Source organism: Rhinolophus hipposideros (assembly GCF_964194185.1).
Source record: "Rhinolophus hipposideros genome assembly, chromosome: 19".
Classification (NCBI taxonomy): domain Eukaryota; kingdom Metazoa; phylum Chordata; class Mammalia; order Chiroptera; family Rhinolophidae; genus Rhinolophus; species Rhinolophus hipposideros.
In genome coordinates this window covers 12,667,706-12,679,278 of record NC_138065.1, presented here as the reverse complement: position 1 = coordinate 12,679,278, position 11,573 = coordinate 12,667,706, and positions in this window count along the sequence as shown.

The following is an 11,573-nucleotide window of genomic DNA, read 5'->3' as shown; positions in this document are numbered from 1 at the left end:
TTGGAGGTACTCTATATGTGAAAATAAGACAGGAAGTGGGTTTGAGTAGGATTTGGAAGGATTAGGAGAAATGGTGAGACAGAGGAATTGGGGTATTATAGAAAGGCAATATAAAGTGAGTGACCTGGCTTACTTGTATGTAAAAGTTTGGAGGTAATATGTCAATTTCTTGAGCTAAACCCAAAGAAATTAAGCTTTATTATTCAAAATAAACTTAAAGTATGGACTTAAATAGCTTAAAACAATTGAAGGTTGTAGTCATCCATCAATGGACACTTAGATTGTTTCCATGTCTTGGATAGTATAAATATTGCTGCAGTGAACACGGGGGTTCACTGCAGCAATGTATATATATATCTCTTCGACATAGTGTTTTCATTTTCTTTGCATATATACCCAGCAGTGGGATTGCTGGATCATATAGTAGTTTTATTTATTTATTTTTTTTTTGAGGAGTCTCCACACTGTTTTCCACACGGGCTACACCAATTTGCAATCGCACCAACAATTCACAAGGGTTCCCTTTTCTCCACATCCTCGCCAACACTTGTCCTCTTTTGTTTTCTTGAAGGCAGCCATTCTAACAGGTGTGAGCTGATATCTCATTGTGCTTCTGATTTTCATTTCCCTGAGGAATAGTGATGTTGAGCATTTTTCCTTGCATTTGTTGGCCATTTGGGTGTTTTCTTTGGAAAAATGTCTATTCAGTTCCTCTGTCCATATTTTTAAATCAGATTTCTTGTTTTTGTTATGAGTTCTTTATATATTTTGGATATTAACCCTTATTCAACATGTGGCATGCAAATATTTCCTCCCATTCCACAGGTTACTTTTTCATTTACTTGATGTTCTTCTTTTATTGTTTTCCCTGTGCAGAACTTTACTCTTTTGTGCTTAATTTCTCTAGCTAGGACTTCAGGAACTATGTTGAATAGAAGTGAAAAAAGAAGGCATCCTTGCCTTATTCCTGATCTTAGAGGGAAAACGTTCAGCTTTTCACCATTGAGAATGATGTTAGCTGTGGACTTCTCATATATGGCCCAGGTTCTTAGTTTTTAACAGCAAGTTATACTCTGACTAATTTAAACAACAATGGAACTTTTCAAAAGATATTGGTTAGCTCTCAGGTTAACTGGAAGGGCAAGGGAGCTGGAAACAGTACCTGTCTTTACTGTTGGAGTGGCTCTAGTTGAAACATCACAGAGTCCACTGCCTACAACCAATGACACTCTGTAGTAGGCATCAGAGTGCCATCAGCTCGCCACTGCTGCCCTAGAACAAGTCACATCCACCAGTGCACTTCCTAGAAGGTGGATTCTCCGTATGGGCCACCTCTCATGTTGCTTAATTTGAAATCCAAGACTCATACATCTTAGCAGAGTCTGAATCACTGGCCTGCTCTTCGGCTGTGAGCAAGAGAAAATGGGAGTTTGCTGACTTCTACTTGGGAAAGCAGGATTCATAAAGAAGAAATTATTAAAATGTAGGGAGCATGTGCAAAGACATTGGATGGCCACAAATGACAAACGTTAACTATAGAAATAAAAGAAATGGAGTCAGTAGGTATAGTTCAGATAAAAAGCACACTTTCTTAATCTAGCAGAATGCAAGAAAATTCTCAGTCTAGATAGTACAAACTCTTCCCAGAACACAGATCTGACAAGACAGATTCCTTAGCACTTAAAAAGTTTTGCTCAAATGAGCATACCAGACTGGAATAAAATCAATTAAACAGAATTGTAGACGATGAGCTACTTTTCTAATTTTGCCCATGTTTACCACCCAAATCACACCTCCAATAATCAGGAATGATCTGCTTTCTCTAGTTAGCTTTATGTTCGTGGTTTTGAACATAAGAAACAGATTGATTGATGCCTATCTCAGTTTAAGCATTGTTACCGCCCGCCCCCTTCTTTGGCAACTTTTACCATTTCTCTTCACACTTGAAATTTCACAATTCCATTATTTTACTTTATTTTTAGTTTTATGTTTCAGTATTTTTTTTTCCCTTCTAGATGATACTGAATGCTCACTTTCAATCTGAAGACTCATATCTTTTTTTAAATTCTCAACCTTTATCTCTTTTCAAATTTAAATTTTAGTTTTGGTTAAAATAATACATGTACAGAACCAAAAACATACAATGGAGAAAAAAAAAGCCTCTTCAACAAATGGTTCTGGGAAAATTGGAAAGCCACGTGAAAAGAATAAAACTAGAGTGCTGTCACCATATACTAAAAGTAACTCAAAATGGATCAAAGTCCTAAACGTAAGACCTGAAACAATAAACGGCATGGAAGAAAGCATAGGTACTAACCTTATGGACTTTGGGTTCAGAGAGGATTTTATGAATTTGACTCCAAAGGCAAGGGAAGTAAAAGCTAAAATAAATGAATAGGACTATATCAGACTAAAAAGCTTCTGCACAGCAAACGAAACCATCAACAAAACAAAAAGGCAACCAACCAAATAGAAGATATTTGCAAACAATACTTCTGATAAAAGGCTAATATCCAAAAGAAAGAACTCATACAATTCAACAACCAAAAAACAATTCAATTAAAAAAGGGGCAGAGAACTATAATTCTACATATACATATATTTATGTATATATGTATGTATATACTTACAAGAAGCGGAGTACAGCATTAGGAATAGAGACAGTGGAAATGTAATGGCTCTGTGCGATGTCAGAGGGATAGTGGATGGGGGACGGGTGTTCACACAGTGTAAGGGATATAAATGATAAACATCTAAGTATTACTTTGTCTTGTGCACTTGAAACTAATAAAAAATAAAAAATAAAAAAATAAAAAAATAAAAGTCCTTCTTTCATTGAAAAAAAAAGGGGGGGGGCAGAGGATCTGAACACGTACTTCTCCCAAGAAGACATACAAATGGCCAACAGATACTGAAAAATGCTCAATATCACTAGCTATTAGGGAAATGTAAATCAAAACCACAATGAGATACCACCTCATACGTGTTAGAATGATTATTATCAACAAGACAAGTAATAACAAGTGTTGGAGAGGTTGTGGAGGAAAAGGAACCTTGAAACACTGCTGGTGGGAATGTAAATTGGTACAGCCACTATGGAAAACAGTATGGAGGTTCCTCGAAAAATTAAGAATAGAATTACCATACAATCCAGCAATCTCTCTTCTGGATATTTACCAAAAAAAGAAATCTGAAGACATTTATCTGTAAAGATACATGTACCCCTATATTCATTGCAGTGTTATTCACTGTGGCCAAGACATGGAAACAACCAAAGTGTCCTTCGATAGATGATTGGTTAAAGAAGATGTGGTACATATACACCACAGAAAAATACTCAGCCATAAGAAAAGATGAAACACTGCCATTTGTGACAACGTGGATGGATCTGGAGATTATCCATGGAAATTATTAAGTGAAATAAGTCAGACAGAAAAAATCGAGAACCATATGACTTCAGTCATATGTGGGATATAAAACTGAAAGCAACAAACAAACAAGATAAACAAACAAACAAAGCCCATAGACACAGACAACAGTTTAGTGGTTACCAGAGGGTAAGGGGGTAGTAGAGGAAGGTAAAGGGGTCAAATATATGGTGATGGAAGGAGAACTGACTCTGGGTGGTGAACGTACAATGTAGTAATATATAAATGATGTATATAGAATTGTACACTTTAAACCTATATAATTTAAATAATTTTTATTAAATTTATTGGGATAACCAATGTCACCCCAATAAATTTAATAAAAAGTAATACACGCACATAATTAAGGAATCAAAGACACTACATAGTTACAAAATAAAAACAGCAGTTCCAGAGGGTTAATTTCATCAGCTATATTTCTTACTACTTAATACTATGTAACAATTAGCCGTTATAAATATAAAAGAAAAAATAAATAACCAGACAGAAATAATTTTGTAAATCATAGTAGAAATGCTCTTTTTAACAAAAATTGTATATTTCATTTTATCTGAGTTTAAAATAAGAAATGTAAACCATCATGACAATGGAAAAATTGCTGGATTTCATATAATTTTTCAATACAATTTATTATTATTACTCATTGAGCACCTACTATAATCCAGGCACTATTTTATATACAGAAGGTGCCAAAACAAAGTATATACATTTTAAGAAAGTAAAACTGTATTAAAATTGTAATACTCAATGTATACCAATAACAAAAGATGAACACAAGTCACGTTAGACTTCTGCAATTAAAACAGATGCTCAAAGTGGTTCCCATCAGCGTCCAGACACTTCTGATTATGGCGAACTACTGCTTGAGCAACGCTGACCAAAGTGTCCACTTGTACACATTTTTTTTTGGCACCCTCATATTTGGAATACAGTAGTGAAGGAAACAGACAAAAATCCCCATCCGCATAGAGCTTACATTTTAGCAGGGGGAGACATATTAAATAATAAATATAATAATACATAAACCATGTAGTATGTTGAATGTTAAAAAGTGTTACAAAACTTACAGGAGAGTAGGGAGGCTGGAGGCTGCTGGTGAAGGGGTGGCAGTTTGAAATGTAGACCATTGACGAGGTGATATATGATCAGGGCCAGTTTCTTAGGCACATGACCTATCCACTTAGTTTAATGCTCTATTATTGACATCTGGGAATTCTTAATAATTTTTGAACATGGGGTCCCGTGTTTTTATTTTGTAGGAGGCTCACAAATTACATGAGCAAATATATAAAGGAAATGAAGATGGGGACAGTGCTATCTTATAGTGATCTGGGGACAGTGTTGCCAGCAGAGAGGAAGATCAGTGCAAAGGCCCAAAGGAAGGAGAATTTCTGATGTATTAAAGGAACAACAGAAAGGAGGCCAGTCTGTTTGGAGAAAAGGAAGCAAGGGCAGCGAAATTGTGGGGGAAGTCATAGGAGAAGTGGTCAGGAGAGAACAGGTTGTTTAGGGCAGGGTGGGCAAACTTTTTAAAGGGCCAGTTAGTAAATATTTTAGGCTTTGTGGGCCATACGATGTCTGTCTCAACTACTTGACCCTGCTGGTGTAGTACTACGCAAGCCATTCTTATCCTGGTGCTGGTGCAAATAACATGCTCCAAGCGTTGCCATGACCATGACAATGGGAAATGTTGCTGCAGGATTCCCACCCAAGTAATGGCTCCAGGTATGGGCAAAATGCCATAGATATTTCTGCAAGGAGAAACAGCCTCTTCCTAGGGTAGGAAGGATCTACCCTACGGGGTGGGTGGCGATGCATTCTCAGTGTCTTGCGTTAGATCGGGATAATTATCACTCAAGTTGCCCCAAGATCTTAGCTGCAACTCTCATAGGTGATGGACTCTGCTAATCTTCATAATATTGAATCGTCTACCTGATACTGATACCATGAATCTGCACCTGCAGAATCAGGTTCAGTCAGGGAAAGTCATTGGTGTCGCCTAATGTCACCTTCCTTCTAGAATATTCTATGGAGTTATACTACCCAGTACTGGCCAGTGTAGTGTAACTGACTGTCAGTGAAGGATGCTATGTCCTAGACCTAGTAGGCCATGCAGGAGACAGTACTGGCTCCAGGGTCACTGAGGCTGATGTGAGGCTAATGTAGCCAGTTATTTCTTGACCTTTGTACTGTATCTACCACTAGGGGCCTGTTCAATTCCATATAATGATTAAGCCCATCGGTAAGGAGAGCAACCAATGACTGGTTGACTTTGACTAGACATGATATTTTTCTAGTCTGTATAATCTGAGAGATATAACCTAAAACTACCTACCACGATGACACAAATTTTGAAGCCTGATGATACCAAGTTTTGACAAAGGTATGTAGTAGTAGGAATGCTCATGTATTGTTGTTGGTAGTACAAACTGATACAACAACTATGGAAAAAAAATTCCAGCTAACTAGTAAATTTTAAGATGCACATGCTGTTTTCTTGGGTATAAACCCTGGAGTAATCCCTTTCTTGGGTATAAACCCTGGAGAAATTTGCAAATGTGAACCAAGAGACGTGGACAAGAATGCTAATAGCAACATGGAGGGCAAACAACTGGAAATAAACCACACGCTGTTCTATGCAGAAAGGATAAGTGAATCGCAGCGTATTCATATAACAGAATACCATACAGCTGTGAAAATGAGTGAACAGTTGCTACTTGTGACAACTTGGATAAATCTCAGAAACTTAATGCTGGGCTAAAAAGCAAGAAACAGAAGAATGCCTATGGTATTATTCACTTATACAAAGCCAAAACAAATGAATACATTAAAACTAATATAATAAACTAATTGTAATAAACTATTAGAAAATTAATGAATTTAGGGATACAGACATATGTGATAAAATTAAAAATAAAGCAAGAAAATGATTAGCACAAAATCCGGGTAATGAGAAGCATCTAAATGGGGAAGGACATGTAGGGTAATATACAAATATAGTATTATCTTATTTAAGCTGGGTGTGAGGACAGGGGTTTTCATTTAATATTTTTTATTAAAGGTATACCTAAAATGTGTGTGGCATATTGTACCATAAAATTAGGAGACACTAAAAATAATACAGGCTTACTGAAAAAAATTTAACAACATGAAAGGATACATAATGCCAACACTTTCAAACCTTGATTTAGTCTGCAAATCTTATGATGATGGTAATTCTTTCCAGTACTCAAATGCTCACATGTCAGGCAACTTTGATGGGAACTCACCTGGAGCTCTTAAGAAGCGATGCTTTATCTGCAGGTCATTTATATAGGACTGGGGTGCCAAATTCAATAGAAAATATCTCAGTAAATTTATACAGCAGCTAGATCTGATAGCACCAAATAGGACAAACCTGGAACTATTGGCCTTGCTGCTTGCTTTTGCAAATTCTTGACTTAACCTTGATTTGACACAATTTTGGCTCTTTGTCCCAACCATATTCTCCTGAGGACCTCAGGAAAACTCCATCCCAGTTCAACCTAGACCACCAATTAGCCGACTTAATTAATATAAGGAAGTAGTGCAGTGTAAATAGTAGGAGATTTCCATTCTGGAGGCAGCGAATCTCGGCACGGAATCCTGGATCTGGTGCTTAAGATTTGTTTGATCAATTTTCTCATCTACAAAATTGGGCTGATAGTGATAATCCTTTTACATCGGTTAAATAAAATGGTGACGTGGAGCCCTGTGATGAACATTCATTGTTTTTCAGTCACTCGTTATTCACTCTCCATTCTTTCAGAATTTCATTTTGTGACCAGTCCTGATGAAAATGGAAATCCAAGAGCTCTGTCCTTTCCTTTACCAAGGGTCTGATGCAAGTTCAAAGCTATATAACCGGATTATTTCTCCTTGGGCTTTGATTCTTGTGTGGAATGATGCATGCATGAAAAATGAAATTGGAGTTTATTCATCCTCAGCCCTCCTCTCACTCCTCTCCCCCAAGAAATGACTTCTATCGTTCCAGAGGCAGGTGCTATATTCTTATCTTTGATTCTGTGAGCCTCGTCATCTTTTTCCAATATACTGATTTGTGCTTGTGAGAGTTGATTTTAGTCACTTGCAAAAATAAATCCTTAGTGATATAAACACCAATAACAATCTCTGACACATGGTAGGTGCTTGTAGTGTGTGTTGATATTATAACTTCCACAACTGAAATCCTTCCCAGAAGCACTTCTACCAGACTTTTTCTGGTCTTGTAAGGAGGAACCAAACACTCAGGACCTAATTATCATTGGGTGAATGGGTACAATTTCGTTTCTAAATGTGATAAATAGGAAAATTAGTCTGGATTCACAATAAGTCCACTAAAGTGTCAACGTCCCATGATGGACAGCCACATGCCCACCAACTACATTTCAGGTATTGTCACAAGACAGTCCCTGTGGGGACAGAGCCCCAGAAAGCAGTTTCCAGGCTCTCGGCCTCATGTGGAGAGGTGCTGGCTCAGATAGTGGATGGCCGTCAGCTGTGGCTGGTTGGCCATCAGCTGTAGCCATTAAGCCATTGGCCACTGATATAACTGCCGCGGCTACGGAGGGGAGCCGAGGAGAGTGAAGGAGGAGACTGAAGGAGAGTAAGGAGAGTCGAGGAGAGTTGGTCGGTTGGCAGCAAAGCGCACAGCAGGTCGCACGTCGTGTAAACCCAGCCTCCAGTGAGACCATAGTGGTATGACTTCCCTACCTATAGCTCCGTGGGTGTTCCTTTTTGGCCTCACCATGTCCTGCGTTCTTATGTGGGGAGCGGGAGCAGAGACCCCGCAAGCCGCCCCGCCAGACACCCCGCACGACAGTCCCATATAAGCAGTACAGACAGTATGTACTAGAGTATATAAGGTATTTCAGAGGAAGAAGAGATCATTGAGCTTCAAAGAGAGAATCTGAGCCGGGCTTTGAAGAATTGTAAGATTGGGGTAGGCAGTGAGGGGAAAGGGAAGACATTACAGGCAAAGGGTAAAGAGAGTGTGTGAGCAAAGGCGTACAAAACATGTTTAGTGACTAGACCATTTCGGCTGAAGCAGAAATTTGTTATAGGACAACGGTAGTGGATAATGTTTGGAAGGTGGGCTGGATTAATTTTAAACATAAAATTCTAGAAATGGTCAGGTTGCAAGTATTTCTATTAAAAGATACTCTTCAATATCATCACCATCATCTCTATCCATCAGCAACACAAAATATTTTTTAACATCTGGATGTCATTTGGAACGATGAAACACTAGAGAGATCTTGGTGACCTTTGGAGGGGACATTTTGGGAACCATACATTCTTATATAAAATTATTAAATAACCATGACTTAAATCATTCTGAAGAACAGGTGTGGATAGGATGTTCAAAAAGTAGCACCTGAAGAGGAAAAGTTCCATAGGCACTGATTGTACCAAAAATTACACATAAATAATGAAGAAAAGGATTTAAGAACAGCTAATAACTTCCAAGGGCTTTTATTTACTTTCTAATAAAGACATGCTTTGATGTCAGGCACGAAATGTCCACAACATAAAAACCTAAGCACAATGTGGAAGCAGAGGCTTATCAGCTCTGGGAACTGCCAAAAAGGCTATTAGGCTGGTGCTTTTTCCATGGTGCTGGTCTCCACCACCCTGTGAGGAGGCATTGTCATAGTTCTGTCTTTATTAAGCAGAGAAGGCGGTGCAGATAGGGAAGTGTAGGTTGGAGGTCTACCGAATGGTGTTTATAGGGCAGGAGATCTGTTGAATTATTGATTAGCTACGTACACATCTGGCTGAAATGCTCTCCACTTGGAAGGCCTTGTGATAACCAGGAGCTCAGATGGCATACAGAGCAACTCTGGGCTCTGCTAGACCAGTACCGATGGCAACCATGGCAAAGTTTATTCTCCTCACAGGTGGGTTTGTAATCAGAGATAGAGCCAGCCTTACTCCTACTGGATTTCTTTTTCCCTCTGGATCTGGCAGCCATGAAGCAGTCTTCATATTATACGTCAACGCTTTTTCCTGACATGTACCTACCAGTCTACCTGTTGTTCTCTTCATCTCAATTGACTCTGGTAACATTTCCACCTTCATTTACGCCATGGACATGCTCCTAAAAGGAAGGCTTGTTGTCTTTCTCTCTCATCATTTGTTAGGCTGTTCCTTTGTCTCCATTCATCTTCTCATCTTCCTGTACCACCTCATTTTAATTGCTATTATTTTTATGTACATGCTTGTGTCCTTGGTCTAGCTTTTCTAGGGATGAAAATCAATAGGAATTGAGACAGAATAATACAAGCTACCTTTGTTCTACTTTTTCAGAATTATTTCTCTTTTATCCCCACTGTTCTACTAAGTTGCTGATGTATCACAAAAATGTCACTGTGAGTCATGCAAAGAGGTTGATTCAGTAAATTGCCTAGAGCTGGTATCCACTGTTTATAAGTTGCTTTAGATTTACAGTTCTTTTTAATAACTTCCAGAACATTTTCCAAATAAAACTTCTAGCTCAATTTATAAAACAATAAGATCACAAGTGCTCTGATAGAAGCCAGGGAGAGGTGTCTGGAATATAGCCTCATAGTTCATATTTCTTCTCTTCCATTGTAAGAATTCCCTAAAATGTAGTTCAAGAAAAATAAAAAATTCAAGGCACCAGAAGATATTGAATTCACTGCTTTAAAGTATGCTTTATCTGTGGAAGGTTTGTACTCATCTCAGTTCAGGGAGGTGAAACAAATATGGATGTGTGGTCATTGAGTAGAGTGGATTTGGGGTAATTTCAGTCAGTCGATCTTCTATTGACAGCAGACTTTAAATTCTGCATTTATTTTTCACATGAAAGGTGGAAGAAGAGAAAGCCATGGCCATTTTTGACTGAGAGAAGGGAAAGGTATATCTCCTAGTGACTTCACTGAGAAGCCTACTCTTTGGTGTAACTCCTAAGTGCCACTTGGGCTGTAACAACCTGTGACACATAAGATGGCACCCAAGTCCTCAGAATTAGATTCCACAGGATATGGACAAGTTCAGAGTACATGTTTTCTTTCTCTCTAGGTCAGACCTTTCTGCTGAATGCTCAGCTAGGTAAGTCATGAACTCTATGTTTTATCTTTGACACAATCGTTTCCTGCCATAAACCTCAAATTTCTATAAATTATTCATAATACAATTGTCTGCTAAATATGTGTGATTTTAAATATTCCAATAATACTTTAAAAAATATGTATATCAAGAGATAAGCCATACTAGGGAAAGAGAGCTACTAGCTAATTCATAGACAGATGGGTTTGATGTTAGGAGAATCTACTGATTTGGATTGGCTGTCACTGCTATCTATCTCCTTTTGCATGACCATCTCAGAGTTACACAGTTATTCATTGGGCTTCAAAGGACGGCTGGGTATCCTTTCTTCAGTAGTTCCTGGGCTTATACAAGATCGCAAGGTGAACCTGTCAAAGTTAACAATAACCAACCCCAAGTAAGTGACTAGTTCCCAAGTTAGAATCTTTGAACCCATCAATTTGCAAGAGTGTCACACAGAGATCAGGACCTGAAGCGAAGGGAGGGAAACAGAGGCAGGACCAAAACTCATGGCACATGTCAGTGGCACCTAAATCAGGCCATTGTCCTTACTCCTTACTCCCCACAGGTTCTGCCTACCAGCTGATAAGCTACTTCACCAACTGGGCCCAGTACCAGCCAGGCCTAGGGCGTTTCAAGCCTGATGACACCGACCCCTGACTCTGTACTCACCTGATGTATGCCTTTGCTGGGATGCGGAACAACGAGATCATCTCCATCAAATGGAATGATTTGACCACTAACAAACTTTCAATGGCCTGAAAAACAAGCAAGAGAAGGGAGAGATAATTCATTTGGTCTTCCCTGGGTCATTACTTTCCCAACATTAATGTGCAGACAGATCATCATCTAGGGTCTTCCTAAAATGCAGTTCAGATTCAGAAAGTCTGAGGTGGGGACAAAAACTCTGCGTTTCTAATAAGCTCTCAGATGTTGCTGAGACTTCTGGTCTAGGAGCCACATTTTAAGTAGTAAGAGTGTGAATAACAGAGCACATAGCCTGCTCTAGCAGGTATTCAAAAAATATTACTTCTGTTTCTTCCTTTCTTTGTGAAT